The sequence below is a fragment of the Pteropus vampyrus genome, unplaced genomic scaffold (assembly GCF_000151845.1).
Source record: "Pteropus vampyrus isolate Shadow unplaced genomic scaffold, Pvam_2.0 Scaffold128, whole genome shotgun sequence".
NCBI lineage: Eukaryota > Metazoa > Chordata > Mammalia > Chiroptera > Pteropodidae > Pteropus > Pteropus vampyrus.
In genome coordinates this window covers 4,710,170-4,729,629 of record NW_011888909.1, presented here as the reverse complement: position 1 = coordinate 4,729,629, position 19,460 = coordinate 4,710,170, and the positions used below count along the sequence as shown (strand labels likewise).

Here is a 19,460-nt window from a genome sequence, read left to right as displayed (position 1 = left end):
AGGAAATTTGGGAGCTGTGAGCCAGGAACTGTGGATAAATACCAAACGTATCCAAGAAATATATTTCAATTTTCTGAATGACCAAATATATATAAATATATATATATATTTATTTATTTATTATAAATCACAATATTGCACACAATGTAGAATTTACCATTTAGTAATTTATAAGTGTACAGTTCAGTGGCATTAAGTACATTTGCATTGTTGTGCAGCTGTCACCACCGTCCATCTCCAGAACTTTTTTCATCTTTCCAAACAGAAAGTACTTACTCATTACCCATTCTAACTCCCTCCAGCCACAATTCTACTTTCTGTCTCTAGATGTATTCTTTTTTGAAACTATAATTTAAAGAAGACTACCATGTTAGCATAAGTTCACTGTTAGATTATTTGATTTCAAGATTAAAATTCCATGCCGATCTCTGGTATTCTCTTGTTTATGTTAATGATCTCTCCACCTCACAACCGTATAATATAGTATCTCTTTATTCTTTCTTTTGATACCTTTAATTGACAAATTTATATTTTATGAGGTTAATTTCCATTGGATTTTTTATTGTAGCTTTTACTTTCATTTTCCTTTTTCAATTCACTAGTGACTATATAGGAATAGTTATTTTCTTATAAATGATCATATATAAAGGCAATTTTTTTATTTTTTAAATAATCTTTGTCCTTTTTATATTTTTTATGTGTAAACATTTTACTATAAAAATATAAGCGCAGTGCATAAAACTTATAAAATTTAAAAGATAAGAGAATAATTCACCTATATTCCACCCAAATGCATATCATTCTTAACATTGTGATGGATTCCCTTCCATCTGTGCATGTTGTTAAACAAAGGTAAGATTACATATCTTACAATCTTACCTTTGCATACACATGATTTTGTATCCATCCCTTTCTTCTTAATATTCATGAGCATTTTCCTATAGTGCTCATATTTTTCATGGTTATGTAATATGTCATTACTTGAGCCACCTTAAGTCCTTTCTGAAACAGTAGTAAGCGAATGAATGAATGAACAAATTAAATACATTTCCCTGGTATGTGTTCTGTAATTCATTTAGCCATTTTTCTTTTGTTGTTTACAATTTTCTCTTTAATACATTGTGCTACAATGAACATCTTTGCACATATTACATTTTAGTTTTAGTTTTAGTTTTTTTTAGGTTAGACTAATTAAAGTGAAATTAAACAGGTCAGAGTATTTGATATTTTTAAAGGTTTTTGATATATGTTGATAAAAAAATTTTTTTGAACTACCAGCATAATATAGATAATTTTATTTTAGATTTTTGCTAATTATAATAGATTTCATTGATAATGTAATTAAACATTTTCCAGTTATTACCTATATGTATACATTCTTTTATGAATGATCTCTTAAGTTTTAAATGTATTACAGTTTTGTGAACTACATTCTGCTAAAGATGAAGTACACATCAGCATCCATTATCATAGTGCCTGATAATCTCTTACTAATTGGTAATTCATAGCTTTTTGCTTTGTAGAACACTGAAATAGTTTTTATAAACCAAGGTACGTGTACAAATGATATTTAGAGGTTTCTCAGCAGTAGACATTATAGTTTTCCTACACGCAAGTTGGCTGACTAGATTATTCTTGGCTTGCTTAAGTGGTAGGTTGGGAAGAATGCTGTGGTTTGAATCCATGTGACTAGAGAATTTGTTTCATACACATTTGTAGCTTTCAAAAGGGTTTCAAAACGCACAGTAGAAAGAAACCCTCCACAATCCTATCTATTTCTAAAGTAATAAATAATATTGAGGAAAAAAAGATAAAGTGTGAACTATAATTGTATTTTCCAGTACTTTGTGGTAATGCTTACAAGCTGACATTGTTGTTTTGTGGGGTTGGGTTTCCTAGCTCTTCTTGGTATCCAAATCCTATGTATTTTCAAACTTTTCTTGCCTGTAAAAATTCAGATGCTGATATATAGAGCATTGATGATCATGAAGTTTCATAAAGCAGTGCTGAAAAAAATAACCTTCTATTGTTATCTGTGACATGATATGGGCTCCAAAGAAGGAAGGTGACTGGGGAGACTGTTCTCTTTATGGGGTAGGAATGGGAATACATTCACTTTTTGTCCAAGAATATAACTCCAGTTTTAAGCCCTAGGCCTAAAACTGTTGGTTTTCATACAATTCTGAGTAGTCTAAAAGTATTGGTATCTGAGTCAGCATATTCTGGGGGGCATATTGCCTAGTTTTAAGTAGAAAATCATGTGCTTCATGGTTGCTGTGACTCAGATGGTGAATTGGAAATGAAATGCTAACACATTCCATACCCTTTCCCACATAGTCTCAAATTCGAAAATTGTGGCACATTTCAGTAAATAATGCCCTTTAGGTTGCATCTTTAGCCTCCTCCCTCCCCCAAAGGTTTTTAACCATTTTAGATTTACAGACCTATTTGATTAGATTTACAGACTGACTTGAGAATCTGATGAAACCTGTGATCCCTACCTCAGAAATACATACATACACAAAATTTTACAATTTCAGTGATTTCATAGATGCTCCTGAACCCCATCAGATTAAGGACTTCTGTTTTAGTCTCCTTGATCAAGCTGATCCACTCATGTGGCTTTGATTACAACTTATTTGCTGAGGGTCATAAATCTGTATCTCTCAGTAAATCTCTTTCCTGAACCCTAGGCTCATAATTCCCAATTGTCTTCTGTATTTCTCCACCTGGGTGGAGAAGACCTGAAGCAATGTCCAAAATTGAACTTCTTGTTGAAACTTGTTCCTTGATAGGCAGAAGCCAGATAGTAGGAAATTGGAGTAGGGGGTGAAATAAGGTTGTGCTCACCTAAATTTGCAGTGTCTCTGATACAGTAAGCAGATACAAGGAGCAGAGTCCTCAGGGCACATGGATCAAGCCAAAAAAAAAAATTATTCAAAGACCTGTTTACTAAATCTGAAGAGTGAGCTAAAAGCAGATTCAAGTACAAATGCACTATCCCATTGAAAACCTGAGTAGACAGTACCAAGGAAGAGCAAGTGGTCACATGGAAAAGGTAGATATCAGGGTGCAGAACCCATGGTAGGAATTTGAAGGATTAATTCAGTGAGCTGTGAGAGGAGTTAGGTTAAATCCCTGAACCAAACAGTAGAGAAGCTATGGCAGTTGGAACTGATATTCTTGCATTAAAGGTAGAGCCAGTAATGCAAACTTGTGTTTTCTAGTTTGTGTACACAGTAAAAAAATGTTTCTTCTTGTTTTTCCTATCTCCATGCATAGAATTTCTATTTAGGTCATGTGTAATTAATTGGTCACCAAGTCTTCTTGAAAATACATTGATTCAATCCTATTTTCTTTCAGCTGCATGAAATCAGTTTCTCCTTATTTCTCACATGAATTATGACTTATTCCTCTTTTTGTATGTGGGTTTGTTAAGTCGTTCTTCTACTACATTTTTTATATTCAATGAAAGCCATTTTTTAAAAGCTCAAATCTTAATATATCATTCCCTTGCATAAAATTCCTGACTAGATCCATTGGTACTCCAGGATAAAGCCAAGACTTCTTAGAATCCCGTTTACTTTTTAAATATTTGGAGATTTTCTAGTTATAATTCCATATGGTCAGAGAACACACTCGGTATAGTTTTAGTCCTTTGAAATGTATTGAAAACTGCTTTATGGCCAACATATGACCTCACATCTTTACTCAAGAGAATGTATATTTTGTAGTTGTTGCAGAATTCTATAAATATCAATTAGGTGAAGTTGTTTCCACAGTGTTGCTCAGATCTTGTTGTTATTAATTTTTTGTCTAATTTTAATAATTTTTGGAAAAATGTGATTTTTTTATTTTTCCTTTTATTTCTATCAAATTTACTTCATGTGTTCTCTATTATTAGGAGCATACTCTTTTATAATTTTCTGAGAAATTAACTCTTTTATTATTATGAAATATATATCATTATTTCCAATATTACTCTCTGAAGGTCTACTTTAATATAAAGATAGTGATGACATTATTTTTATTCACATTGTGAATAAAATTATACATGGTATAATTTTTCCATCCACTCTTAATCTATGTATTTAATAAAGTATATTGATTATAAAGAGTTGTAACTGATTCTATTAATCCCATTTTATAATCTTAAATGGAGAATTTAGAAGATTGGGCAAAATGGCGTAGATGATAGAAGCTTTGTTCATCCGTTCTTGTGACCACATCAAAATTATGATGGAAACACGGAGCAAACAGCAAGCAGAATTGCCTGGAGTCTCGATGAACAGAAGCCCTACAACTAGGGAGAGAATAAGAAATCACCTTGAAATGGTTGGAGGTAGGAGGAGATGAAGATGCAAGGCTGCCAGGCTCTGAGTGAGTGAGTGAGACAGAGGCTAAGGCAGCGGCAGCTACAGACGTTTCTCTTAAAGGGGCCAGTTGGCAACCGGACTTTAGTGATAAAGGACTTGCTTGCTCTGAGCACCAGCACCAGGTCGGCTGCTCGGGAGGCACCAGGGACTTACACAGGGACACTGAGTTGCTGGAGCAAGGGACAGAGGCAGGCTCTTTCCCAGGCAGAAGTGCTGGCAGTATCCATTGTCCCTCTATTGAGCCCTCCTCCATCCCAGTGCGTGGACACAGGTGCAGACATAGCTGAGATGTCATCAAACTGGATAACAGAGGTCGCTCTACCCAGAGGATTCCTTGAAACTTCGTGTTTCTCAACTTATGGCCCCACCCAAGCCACATCCAGTTGTGTCATCGGCGAGTCTTGTGCCACTTGCTGAGCATTGCCAAGACTCACATTGGTGGAAGCTAACCTCGGTTTCTGGCATGGTTTCTTGAGGCAGCTATAAGCACAGCATCTGTGGATTGCTTGCTGAATCTTAACAAGTGACCCTGGTGGTACACAGGCTGGGGCTAAACTTGGCTGGCAGCCAGAACCCCTCTCAGGACTGTGCCATAGGACACCTACTACACAAAGCCACACTAATAAGACCAGGAGACTTAGGAGCTTTGATTAGTACATAGATGCAGACACAGAAAGGCAGTCAAATGGGAAGACAAAGAAGCAGAAACCATATGAAAGACTAGAACAGCAATTGAGGAAAAATGGAGTCAAGCAATCTAACAGATGCAGAGGTCAAAATGCCGGTTATAGAGATGCTCAGTGAAATTAAGAGAAGTGTAGATGAACTCAGTGAGAACTTTAACAAGGAGATAAAAAACATAAAAATGGAAATGGAAATTATAAAAGTGAACCAGTCAGAAATGAAGAATGCCTTATCTGAGATGAAGAATATATTAAAAGGAATGAATGGAGTGGATGAAGAAGAGGATCAAATCACCTATATAGAGGATGGGGAAGCCAAGGTCACCCAATCAGAACAGCAAGAAAAAAGTAACCAAGAATATAATAATAATTTAAGGAGCCTATGGGACAAAATTAAGGATAACAATATCCATGACATAGGGGTACCTGAAGAGGGAGAACAAGAACTTGAATATATATTTGAAGAAATAATGATGGAAAACTTTCCTAACCTGGTAAAGGAAATAGACATAGAGCTCCAGGAAGGTCAGTGAGCCCACCAAAAACCATCAACTGAAAGAGGCCCACACCAAGACACATCATAATTAAAATGCCAAAGTTTAAATATAAAGAGAGAATCTTAAAAGCAGCAAGAGAAAAGCAATTAGTTACCTACAAGGGAGCACCCATAAGACTGGCACCTGATTTCTCAAAAGCAGCTTTGCAGAACAAAGGGGCTTGGCACAAAATCTTCAACGTGATGAACACCCAAGATCTACAACCAAGAATATTTTATCCAGCGAAGTTACCATTTAGAGTTGAAGGACAGATAAAGAGCTTCCCAGACAAAAATAAGCTAAAGGAATTTATCAACACCAAGCCAGTAAATATTACAGGAATTGTTGAAGGGACTTCCTTAAGAAGAAAAAATGTTTCAAAAACATGAATAAAGAATGGTAATAACTACATATCTATCAATGACTACCTCAAATGGAAAAGAATTAAGTACTCCAACCAAGAGATAGAGTGGCTGAATGGATACAGAAAACAAGCCCCTACATATTCTACCTATAAGAAACTCACTTCAAAGTTAAAGATACACACAGACTAAAAGGAAGGGGATAGAAAAACATATTGCCTTGATGGACTTAGAGGATATTATGCTGAATGAAGTAAGTCAGATAGAGAAAGACAAATACCACATGATTTCATGTACATGTGGAATCTAAAGGACAAAATAAACAACAACAACAAAATTGTGTACAAACATAGATACAGAGAATATTTTGAGGGCTACTAAATGGAAAGGAGGGTTGGCGGGGACAGTGAAAAATGCAAAAGGATTAAGAAGTACAAATGGGTAGATCCAAAAAATCATGGATATATAAATTGTAGCATAAGGAAAATAGTCAACAATATTGTAAAAAATATGTAAAGGGGAAGAGGGATATTTGATTCAGTGGGGTGACCACTTCATGAGTTATATAGATCTCTAATCCGTATGCTGTACAATTGAAACTAATATATATATTATTGTATGCCAACTACAATTGAAAAAAAATTCATTGACTTGTACAATGTAAATATGAGCAATTAATTGTCTATTATACTTCAATAGAGCTGGAAAAAAATCCTAATTCAATAAATCAGTAAGTAAGTAAATAAATAAATAAATGGAGTACTTAACTCACTTACATGTAATGTAATTACTCACCTGGTTGTATTTTTTTGGTTTAATTTTTATAATTAATATGTTTTATTGATATAAACAGAAAAAAGCGATAAACCATTGAAGACACTGAAAAAAATTTAACACTCCCTCTGGCTATTTTATTTGTAATTGAACTTAATTTGATGATTTTCAATTTCCAAATTAGTACCCTCATCCCTTGTTACACAAGCATAATTGGTTCTCATTTTTTTGTTCAAAAGAAATAAAAATATATAAAGAATTAATTTCCACTACATTTAATGTTAAAATGTTTTTTTAAAAAATAAAGTTTATGTTTCAATTACAGGTGACTTACAACACTATACTAATTTCAGGTATACAACATAATGACCAGACATCCACACAACCCATAAAGTGATCACCTCAATAAATCCAGTACCCATCTGATACCATACATAGCCATTACTGACTTTATTCCTTTGCTATACTTCATATACCCATGACTATTTTGTAACTGCTAATTTGTACTTCATAATTCCTTCTCTTTTTTCATCTAACCCCCAACCATCTGGCAACCATCAAAATGTTCTATGTATCTCTGAGTTTGTTTCTGGTTTGTTTGTTTTGTTTTTTAGATTCCACATATAAGTAAAATTATATGGTATTTGTCTTTCTCTGACTTATTCCACTTAGCACAATACCCTTCAGGTCTATCCATATTGTTGCAGATGGTAAGATTTCATTTTTTTTTTTTATGGCCGAGTAACACCACACTACTTATAATGTACCATTTCTCTATCCATTCATTTATTGATGGACACTTAGTTTGCTTCCATATCTTAGTTACTGTAAACAATACTGCAATGATCATATGGATGAATATGTGTTTTTGGATTAGTGTTTTGGGTTTCTTCTGATAAATACCCAGAAGTAGAATTACTAGGTCTTTCTTTGTCCTTGTTTTAGCCTTCATTTTAAACTCTGTTTTGTCTGCTATAAGTATTGCTACCCTAGCTTTTTGTTTGTTTGTTTTTGTTTTCATGAAATACATTTTCTATTTTCTTTTTAAATAATATTTTTAATTTTTCAATTATATTTGGCATATAATATTACATTAGTTTCACATGTGCAATATAGTGATTAGACATCTCTATAACTCACAGCGATCACCCCCAAATCTCTAGTGCCCCTCTGACATTGTACATAGTTATTATAATATTATTGACTATATTCCTTATGCCATATTTTATATCTCCACGACTATTTTGTAACTTCTCCCTTTTTCACCGACCCCTCCAACACTCCTCCCATTTGGTAACCCTCAAAATGTTCTCTGTATCTATGACTTTCTGTTTTTTGTTTGTTTTGTTTTGTTCTTTAGATTCCACATGTACATGAAATCATATAGCATTTGACTTTCTCTGACTTATTCCACTCAGCACAATATTCTATGTCCATCATGAAATATCTTTTTCCATCCCTTTACTTTCCATCTGTGTGTCCTTTAATCTGAAGGAATTCTCTTGTAGGCTGTATATGTAAGGGTCTTGTTATCCATTCAGCCACACTATCTTTTGATTGGAGCACCTAATTCTTTTTCATTTGAAGTACTTGTTGATAGATATGTAGTTATTGCCATTCTTTATCCATATTTTTGATACATATTTTTTTCTTCTTCTTAAAGAGGTTCTTCCAACATTTCCTGTAACACTGGCTGGTGGTAATTAACTCCTTTAGCTTTTTCTTGTCTTGGAAGCTCATTCTTTGTCCTTCAGTTCCAAATGATAGTTTTTCTAGGTAGTGTAATCTTGGTTATAGGTTCTTGCTTTTCTTCACTTTGAATATTTTGTGCCAAGTCCTTCTGGCTCATAAAGTTTCCATTGGGAAATTACCTGACAGTCTTATGGGAGCTCCCTCGAGATAACTAATTTCTTTTCTTTTGCTGCTTTTAAGATTCTCTCTTTGTCTTTAACCTTTGGAATTTTAATTAATGTTGTGTTTTGGTGTGGACCTCTTCGAGTTCATCTTATTTGGCACTCTCTGCTCTTTCTCGGCTTGTATATATATTTCCTTGGTCAGGTTAGGGGAGTTTTCAGTTATTTTCCAATAGGTTTTAATTCTTTGCTCTTCTCTTTCTGGTACCCCTATGATACAAATATCAGTACACTTGATGTCACAGAGGCCCCTTAAACTATTCTCTTTATTATTATTATTATTTTTTGTTTGTTTCTTGCTGTGCTGATTGGATATTTTCTGCTTCCTTATCTTCCAAATCACTGATTCAATCCTCTGCTTCATCCGATTTATCATTGATTCCCTGTAATGTATTCTTCATTTTATGTATTATATTCTTCATTTCTGATTAGTTTTTTTAATATATTTTTAAATCTCAGTTTTCGTTTCCCATTTCTTTGTCAAAGTTCTCACTGAGATCATTGAGCATCTTTATAATCAGTGTTTTGAACTCTGCATCTGGTAGATTGCTTGTGTCCATTTTGTTGAATTATTTTTCTGGAGCTTTGTTCTGTTCTTTCAAGTGGAACATGTTTCTTTGTCTTTGCATATTGGTTGCCTCCCTGTGTTTGTTTCTATGTATTAGGGCTCCTAAGTCTCCCTGTCTTAGTAGAGTGGCTTTGTATAGTAGGTGTTCTGTGAGGCCCTGTGGCACACCTAATGGTGGGGTCTAGCTGCAAGCCAAGTTCAGCTGCAGCCTGTTCACCTCTGGGACCACCTGGTAAGAGTTACCAAGCAATCCACATATGGTTGCCACCAGTGCTGGACTTATAGGTGCTTTGAGGGGCCAAGCCAGAAACCAAGGCCAGCTGCTGCTAGTATGTGGCTTGTGGCTGCTCAGTAAGAGGTACAGGGCATGCCAAGACCAGATGCTGCTTCTTTGGGTTTGGTGAACCTTTGAGAGATTTTAGGAAAGTCCATAGCAGGAACAAAGACAGACCATTTGTATGGAATAAACCACTGGAATCGGCTTGAGTGGGCCCACAAGTTGGTAGAGTGAAGTCTCACAGAATCCCCTGAGTGGAGAAACCTGTGTTTTCCAGTTTGATGGTGACTCACCTATGGTGGCACCTGTGTCCTCACACTGGGAGTGGAGAGGGCTCAACCAAGGAACAATGGATATTGCCAGCACTTATGTCCGGGAGAAAGCTGCCCCTCCAGCCCTTGCCCTGAAGCCCGAGAACTCAGTATCTCCCCATATATCCCTGACGCTCCTCAAGCAGCTGCCCTAATGCTAGCGCTCAGAGTTGGTAAGTCCATCAGTGAGAAAGTCCAGGAGTGGACCCTTTAAGAGGAATGTCTACAACTCCTGCAGCCCTCCATTTCATTCAACCCTCCATTTCATTCAGCCACAACTGCCTCTGGTTTTCACAGTCAGAGCTTGTGGGGACTTACTTTCCCGGTGCTGAAACCCAGGGCTAGGGAGTGTGTGGCTGGGACTCCTCACTCCTCAGGCGGGGGCTCTGCAGCCAATATAACCCTCCCAAATCTCAATCCCCACACGTGGTTGTGGGACTGATCTGTTTCGCATCTAGACCCCTCCTACCAGTTTAAGGTGACCTCTCATTTTTGTTCCTAGTTGTAGGGCTTCTGCTCAGCCAGACCTCAGGTGATTCTGCGTGCTGGTTGCCTCCATCTCTTTACTTTCAGCCTGTGTGTCTGAAGCAAGTCTCTTGTAGGCAGCATATGTAAGGGTTTTGTTTTCTTATCCATTCAACCATCCTGTATTTTTTGATTGGGGCATTTAGTCTATTTACTTTTAAAGTAATTATTGATAAGTATGTAGTTATTACCATTTTATAAATTGTTTTCTGATTGTTTTTGTAGTGAATTGTGACGGCTGTGAGAGGCAGCTTCTTTATTTCTCCCAGTCCACCACCCAACACCTAGGGTTCTGACCTGTAGTAGCTCTTATGTGCAGATCCCATGCTCAGACATGCTAGTGTGCAGTTTGGGTGTTTTTGTTGAGTTTTAGGTGTTCAGCTTATTGTTGTTTCAAGGGGAGAGTTTCTCACTCTGCCATGTTTCTCCAAAACCTTGATGGACAATTTTTATGCAGACCAATTTATCTTTGCTCCCCCTTTTGTTGTTTGTGTTTTTGTTACATCCAAAATTAGGAAGATTTATCCATGTTTTCTTTTAATACTTTTTGTTCTTATATTTAGGTCTTTGTTCCATTTTGAGCTAATTTTTATATATGGAATGAAGGAGGGTTACAACTTTATTTTTTGCATATCCAGTTGGCCCAGTTTCATTTGTTGAAGAGATTATTCTTTACATTATTGAATGGTTTTGACATCCTTGTGTAAAATCAATTGGCTGTAGATGTTTGGGTTAACTTTTGTGATCACAATTCCATTCCAGTGGTCTATATGTCAGTATAGATCATACTTATGCTAGTACCAGTGTTTTGATTATTGTGGCTTTAGAGTGAATTTCGAAATCAACACAATCTCTTGAACTTTGGCTATTCAGGGCCTCTTGCAGTTCCATGTGAATTTGATGATTAGCTTTCTAATTTCTTTAAAAAGAAAAGCCATTGGAATTTTGATCGTGATTGTATTAAATCTATAGATCACTTTTGAGAGTATTACCATCTTAACAATGTTAAAATGTTGTAATCTGAGAACATGGAATGTTTTCTCATATAATTATGTCTTCCTTAATTTTTTCCATCAGTGTCGAGTTGCTTTTACTGTATAAGTCTTTTACTCTCTTTAAATTTATTCCTAGGTATTTTATTCTTTTAGATGTTGTTATAAATGGAATTGGTTTCTTAATTTCCTTTTTTATTATTTTTTTGCTGGTGCATATAAGCACAAGTCATTTTGTATGTTGCTCTTATCTTGCGTCTCTGCTGAATTCATGTTTTAATTCTTGTTGCTCTTTTAAAATTTTTCTTATTTTTCAATTACAGTTAACATTCAATATTATTTGATATTAGTTCCAAGTGTATAGCATAGTGGTTAGAAGTTTATATAATTTACAAAGTGATCCCCTCAATAAGTCTAGTAGCCACTTGGCAACATAAATAGTTATTTCTTTCTTTATTGTTTTCTTGTTCTTTCCTTTTTTTTTTTTTACACCTATAGCACCTGGTCTTCCTAGGTGGTTTCCCATCCAAGTACGAACCAGGCCCAATCCTACTTAGCTTCCAAGATCAGACAGGATTGGGTTTGTTCAGAGTAGCATGGCCATACACGTAAATAGTTATTTCAATATTAGTGACTATATTCCCTACACTGTATCCTTATATCCCCATGACTTTTGTAACTATCAATTTGTACTTCTTAATCCTTTCACCTTTTTTCATCCAGCCTCCCAATCCCCTCTCCCCATCTGGCAACCATAAATTTGTTCTTTGTATCTATGAGTCTATTTCTGCTTTGTTTGTTTAATCTGTTCTTTAGATTCCACAGATAAGTGAAATAATATGATATTTATCTTTCTCTGACTTATCTAGTTCTTTTATGTATGTGTATTAGATTTGTTGGGATTTTCTACATATAGAATCATGTCATCTACAAATAGAGATAGTTTTATTTCTTCCTTTTTAAATTGGATGCTTTTTTTTTTTCTTGCAAAGCTGTTCTCATTAAGCTTCCAGTACATGATGGAAAAGCAGTGCAAAAGTAGGCTTCCTTGTCTTATTACTGATTTTAGTGGGAAGTTTTTAGTTTTTCACCATTAGGTGTGATGTTAGATGTTGATTCTTCATGAATGCCCTCTATTAAGTTAATGGAGTTACTGTGTACTTCTAGTTTTCTGAATGTTTTTGTTATGAAAGCTGTTAAATTTTGTCAGATGCTTTTTCTAAGTCTTTTGAGATGATTGATTATGTGGCTTTTCTGCAATATTTCATTATTATATATTACATTACATTAATTTTCTTTTGTTGGACCACCCTAGCATTCCTGGGATATATTCATTTTAGTCATAGTGTATAATCTTTTAATGTGCTATTAGATTTGATTCACTAGTATATTATTGAGGATTTTTGCATCTGTATTCATAAGTGATATTGGTCTTTAATTTTACTTCTGGTACTTTTGTCCGGCTCTGGTATCAAGTGATACTGGCTTCATAAAATGTATTAGGAAATACTTCTTTCTCTTCTATTTTTTAGAATAATTGGAGTAGGATTGATGTTAGTTTTTCTCTAAATGTTTTATAGATTTCACCAGTGAAGCCATCTGGCCCTAGGCTTTTGTTGTTGTTGTTGTTGGAATATTTTTATTACTGACTCAGTCTCTTTACTTGTTACAAGTCTGTTGAAATTTTCTGTTTCTTTATGAGTCAGATTTGGTAATTTATGTTTTTCCTAGGAATTTTTTCATTTCATCTAGATTATTTTGGGACAGACAGTTATTGATACTTTTTATAATCTTTCTGATTTCTATAAATTCAATAGTAATGTTTCCACTTTCATTTCTGGTTTTAGTTATTTGTGTCTTCTCCTCTGCCCTCTCCCTCTCCCCTCTTCCTCCTCCTTCTCTCTGCTTCCCCTCCTCCTCCTCCCCACCCTCAGATTGGTATAAATTTACAAAAACTGTAATCCCTATTATAACCACTAAGAAAATAAGTAAAAGACATAGAGGGAAGGAAATGAAGAGAATCACAATGGTGCACGTGAAAAATAAATCAAAAACAAAAGAAAGGCAGTATTAGAGGATTTGAAGAATGAAAAAAATAGAACACATAGAAAACAAATAGCAAAATGGCAGAAGTCCTGTATTGTCAATAGTAACTTTAAACATAAATGGGTTAAACTCATAAATTAAAAGACAGTGTGACAGTGGATTGAAAAACATAATTCAATTATTTACTGCTTATAAGAGACTCACTTTAGATCCAAAGACAAAATAGATTGTGAGTGAAAAGAAGGAAAATATGTTTTATGCAAATAATAACCAAAAAAAAGAGGTGAAGTGGCACTAATATCAGACAATATAGATTTTAAGTAAAAAATTGTCATGAGTGACAAAGGAGAACATTATATATTGATTAAATGGTCAGTTCATCAAAAGATGTAACAGTTATAATCATTTGTACACCAAACAACAGATCCCCAAAATACATGGAACAATCATTGACAGAATTTCAATTTCAGATAGAACATGTAGACAGATCAATAAGGAAATAGAGGACTTGGATAACACTATAAACCACCTAGACCCAACAGAACAGTCCACCCAATAACAGCATATTCTTCTCAGTTGCACATGGAACATTTTTTAGCGTAGACCATATGTTATGCCATTAAATAACTTTCAGTGCATTTTAAATGATTTAAATCATATAAAAGTATCTTCTCCAACCACAATAGGATGAGACTAAAAATTAATAACAAGAAAAACTGAATAATTTTCAAATATGTGAAAATTAAACATACTCAACCAAAGAAGAAATCACTAGGGAAATTTGAAAATACTTGGAGATGAATGAAAACAAGAATACAACAGACCAAAACTTACAAAATTCTGTGAAAGCATTACTAAGGGAAATTTATCTGTATATTCCTATATTAAAGATGAAGGAAGATCTCAAACCAACAGCCTAAATTTATGCCTTGAAGAACTGGAAAAAGAACAGAAAACTATACAAAGATGGAAGAAAATAATAAATATTAGAGCGGAAATTAATGAAATAGAGAATAGATAAAAATAGAGAATCAGCAAAACTAGGAGTTGGTTATTTAAGATGAACAAAATTGGCAAACCATCTGCTAGATTATCTTTTAAATGTCTGGGATGATGATTCCTGTTTCATTTATATTATTGGTTATCTTTATGGGTTTTTTTTTAAACTAGTTTTGCCTGAGGTTTGTAAAATCATCTTTTGGCTTGTATCTATTATCTGTTTTATCAATTTCCGCTTGATCTTTGTTATTTCTCCTTTTTTGTTTTTGGATTTAATATGCTATTCTTAATCTAACTTCCAAAGATGGATGCTTAGATCATTGGTTTCAACCTTTATTCTGTTCTTAAATATTCATTTAAGGGTATAAACTTCATTTTCAGCAAAGCTGTATCATCAGCATCCTAGATGTTTTTATATGTAGTATTTTATTGTCATTTATTTCAACGTGTTGGATAATTTTCATTTTGATTTCTTTTTGTTGTTGTTGTTCCATGGGCTTTTTAGAAGTTTACTCCTTAATTTACAAGCATTTAGAGATTTTATAGTTATCTTCCTACAATTAATTTCTACCTTAACACCATAATAACAAGATAATCTATTGTTACATTTTTCACATTTTTGAAATTTCTTAACACTTGCTTTTAGCCAAGGAAATTTTTAATTTCAGCAAATCTTTTTCATCTCCTTGAAAGGAATATTTATCCTGCAGTTTTTGCTTACAATTGCCATATAATAACATTGTCAAGGTGGTTAACTGTGTTATAAAATCTTCTGTAACCTTATCAATGTTGTCAATTTGTTCTATCACCTAAACAAGTGTGTTAAATCTCTCACTGCAGTGTTGTTTATTTCTTTTTTAGATCTCTCAAGTTTTGCGTTAGCTATTTAGAAGCTAGGATATTAAAAAATATTCAGATTTAGAGTTATGTCTTTCTAGTGAACTTAACACATTACTATTTTCAAATGTCTCTCTTTATTTGTAAATACTCTTGTTACCTTAATGTCTACTCTGTGATATAAACAAAGATACATGAGCATTGTTTTTTATGCTATATCATGCTTGATTCTTTTTAGTTTTTATTTTTATGGTGACATTGGTTAACAAAATCCAGTAAGTTTCAGGTGTACAATTAAACGTAAGGCATATATATATTGCATTGTGTGTTCACCTCCCATAGTTAGATTTCTTTCTGTCACCACATATTTGACCCCCTTTAGTCTGTCTACCACCCCCTCCTTCCTCAATCCCCTATCCTCAGGTAACCACTAGTCTATTGTCCATATCTATGAATCTATGTTTGTTTGTCCTGTTCATTTGTTGCTTTTAGGTTTATATCTCACATATAAGTGAGATCATATGGTTTTCAACTTTTTCTGTCTGGCTTGTTTCACTTAGCATGATTATCTCGAGGTCCACTCAAGCTGTCGCAAATGGCAGTATTTCATCTCTTCTTATAGCTGAGTAATATTCCATTGATTATATATAGCACAGCTTCTTTATCCAATCATCTATTGTAGGACACTTCGGTTGCTTCCATGTCCTGGCCACCGTGAATAATTCTGTTATGAACATCGGTTTGCAAATATCTTTACGGATATGAGTTTTCAAGTCTTTGGGGTTTATACCCAATAGAGAGATTGTGGATTGTATGGGTAGATCAATTTTTAGTTTTTTGAGAAACCTCCATACTGTTTTTCATAGTGGTTGTACCAATTTGCAGTCCCACCAGCAGTGTATGAGGGTTCCTTTTTCTTCGCATCCTCTCCAACATTTGTTATTACTTGTCCTGTTCATAACAGCTATTCTATCAGGTGTGAGATGGTATCGCATTGTGGTTTTGATCTGCATTTCCCTAATAGCTAGCAATGTAAAGCATCTTTTCAAATGTTTGTGGGCCATTTGTATGTCTTCAAGGAGAAGTGTCTGTTCGGGTCCCCTGCTCATTTTTTTGATTGGGTCATTTGTTTTTTTTGTTGTTATTGAGTCGTATGAGTTCTTTGTATATTTTGGATATTAGGCCCTCATCGGAGATGCTGCTTGCAAATATATTTTCCTATTCAGATGATTGTCTTTTTACCTTGTTGACGGTTTCTTTTGCTGAGCAGAAGCCTTTTAGTTTGATGTAGTCCCATTTATATATTTTTGCTTTTAATTCCCTTGTCTTAGAGGTCAAATTCATAAAACCTCTTTAAGTCCAAGGTTCTTGAGTTTAGTTTCTATGTTTTCTTTTATGCATTTTATTGTTTCAGGTCTTATATTCAGGTCCTTCATCCATTTTGAATTAATTTTGGTGTGTGGTGATAGACAACAGTCTAGTTTCATTCTTTTGCGGGTGACTTTCCAGTTTTTCCAGCACCATTTATTTAAAAGGCTTTCCTTTCTCCACTGTATGTTTTTGACTTTTTTGTCAAAAATTATTTGCCCATATAAATATAAGTTTACTTCTTGACTCTTGATTCTGTCTATTGGTCCATGTGTCTGCTTTTCTGCCAATACCATGCTGTTTAATTACTGTTGCTTTGTAGTATAATTTGAAGTTGGGCAGAGTGATGCTTCCAGCCTCATTCTTTTTTCTCAGGATGACTTTGGCAATTCAGGATCTTTTGTGCTTCCATACAAATCTGATGATTTTTTGTTCTATTTCTTTAAAACGTGCCAATGGGATTTCGATGAGGATTGCATTAAATCTGTATAATGCTTTAGGTAATAAGGTCATTTTAACTATGTTGACTCTTCCATTAACATGGAATATCTTTCCATTTCTTTGTATCTTCTTCGATTTCTTTTAATAGAGTCTTGTAGTTTTTATTATATAGGTCCTTCACATGTTTCATTAGATTTATTCCTAGGTGTTTTATTCTTTTGTTGTAGTTGCAAAAGGAATTCCTTTTTCCACTTCTTTTTCTGACACTTCATTGTTAGAGTGTAGGAACACTATGGATTTTTGAACGTTGATTTTGTATCCAGAAACTTTATTGTATTTGCTTATTGTTTCTAATAGTGTTCTTGTGAAGTCTTTAGGATTTTCTCTATAGAGAATCATGTCATCCACAAATTGTGACAGTTTGACTTCTTCGTTTACTGTTTGGATGCCTTTTATACGTTTCTCTTGTCTGATTGCACTTGCTAAGACCTCCAATTTATATTGAATAACAGTGGCGACAGTGGACAGCCTTGCCTTGTTCCAGATCTTAGAGAGGGTTTTAGTTTTTCACCATTAGGTATAATGTTGGCTGATGGTTTTTCATATATGGCCTTTATTATGTTAAGGAACTTTCCTATCCACCTTGTTCATATATATATGCCTTACTGTTAAAATTAACACACTAAAACATTTTTCTTAAACATTGTTGGAGTAGAATATCATGATTAATATATTTTTCTTCTTAACATGGGAAATAAAATGTTTATCCAGTTTTTTCTAGGCAGCACAAGACTATTGAACTCTCCAGGAACCCAGTCTGAGATTTGTAAAGCTTCCAAAATATTTTAAGACAAATGAGAATATGTAACCATACATGTTATCAGCAGTTTCACATTTGTGCTTTAGAGATAATGAGTCTCTAGTAAGCCACAAGAGCCCAATGAGATTAAAGATATAAATTTTAAAATTTAGATTTTTTCTTGTATTATCACATCTGGGTGGAGTTGTGTTTTCTCTGCATGTGAAACTATCAATGATTAATACGTTGTTAAAAATAATGAATTACATTACAAAATAAATAACAGCAAGCCAAGCATCCAATGATCTTCATCCAGTGATCTTCATCCAATGATGAAAGTTTGTCATGAACCAAGGATTATGATTAATCTATTTCTGTACACTTGAGTACAATTAGAAAGAAGACAGAAGGGAGGAAAGGAAAGGGAGATAGAAGGGGGAGGGGAGGGGAGGGGGAAGGGAAGATGGGAGAAGGGAAGGGTTATGTCATAGAGTTTACAGTCAATTTACAGAAAAAAGGAGGAGGAATAAGTTAGACTTGAGTTTATAGTGAAATTTGAATTCACAACCAAGGCTTGTGAGGATAATCTTTTAACTTTTGGAATATGTGTGTGGTGTGTGTGTGTGTGTTTTCCTAATACAATGTATAACACGTGGTATGATCATCAGTACATGTTTCTGGAGATTAAGATTCTCTTATTTTGAAAGAATGTTTTGAGTTAAAGCAAAGATTGCCACAGTGTGCAGGCCAAATATAGCAAAAGAAATGGGACATTGCTACACGGCCAGCATTGAAGATGGCAAGGCTATCTTCAGATTCAATTTGAAAACCATCAACTCCTGGCTCTTTTTTTTTTTTTTTTTTTTTAGCCTTCTATTTTATTATGAGTTTCAAGTATATAGTACCTTGGTTAGACATTTGTATAGTTTATGAAACAATCCCCCCGATTACTCTATCGCCCCTCTGGCTCTACACATAGCCATTATATTACTGCTAACTACATTCCCATGATAGTCTATCAACTACTAATTTGTACTTTTTTAACCCTTTATCCCTTTCTCCCAGCCCCCAACTCCCCTCCTCTCTGGCTATCACCAGATTGTCCTCTATATTTGTGAGTCTACTTTTTATTAGTTTGTTCTCTTTGTTCCTTAGATTCCACATATAAATGAAATCATATGGTATTTATCTTTTTCTAACTTATTTCAGTCAACATAATAACCTCTAGGTTCCATCTGTGTCATTGCAAATGGTAGGATTTCATTTTTTTCTGGCTTAGTAATATTCCTTTGTACATATGAACCATAACTTCTTCATCCAATGATCTGTTGATGGATGTTTAGGTTGCTTCCATATCTTGGATTTTGTGAATAGCACTGCCATGAACATAGGGATACATAGATCTTTACAAATTATTGTTTTGGTTTTCTTTGGATAAATACCCAGAAATACAATTGCTGGATCAAAAAGTAGATTCATTTTAAATTTTTTGAGGAACCTCCAGACTGTTTTCCATAGTGGCCGTACCAGTTTGCAATCCCACCAACAGTGCACGAGGGTTCCCTTTTCTCTCGATCCATGCCAGTGTTTGTTGATTTATTGATGATAGCCGTTCTGACAGGTGTGAGGTGATATCTCATTATTGTTTTAATT

The 19,460-nt window shown here is 34.4% G+C and overlaps 1 protein-coding gene and 1 pseudogene across 2 annotated transcripts in view; one reads left to right on the top strand and one right to left on the bottom strand.

The window, feature by feature from the left end:
- The window catches only part of TPST1 (tyrosylprotein sulfotransferase 1), a 109,787-nt gene that overhangs the window by 65,465 nt on the left and 24,862 nt on the right, over positions 1-19,460 (top strand). The gene's annotated exons all lie outside the window — the stretch shown is intronic.
- On the bottom strand, positions 11,807-11,925 carry LOC111744167 (annotated as a pseudogene).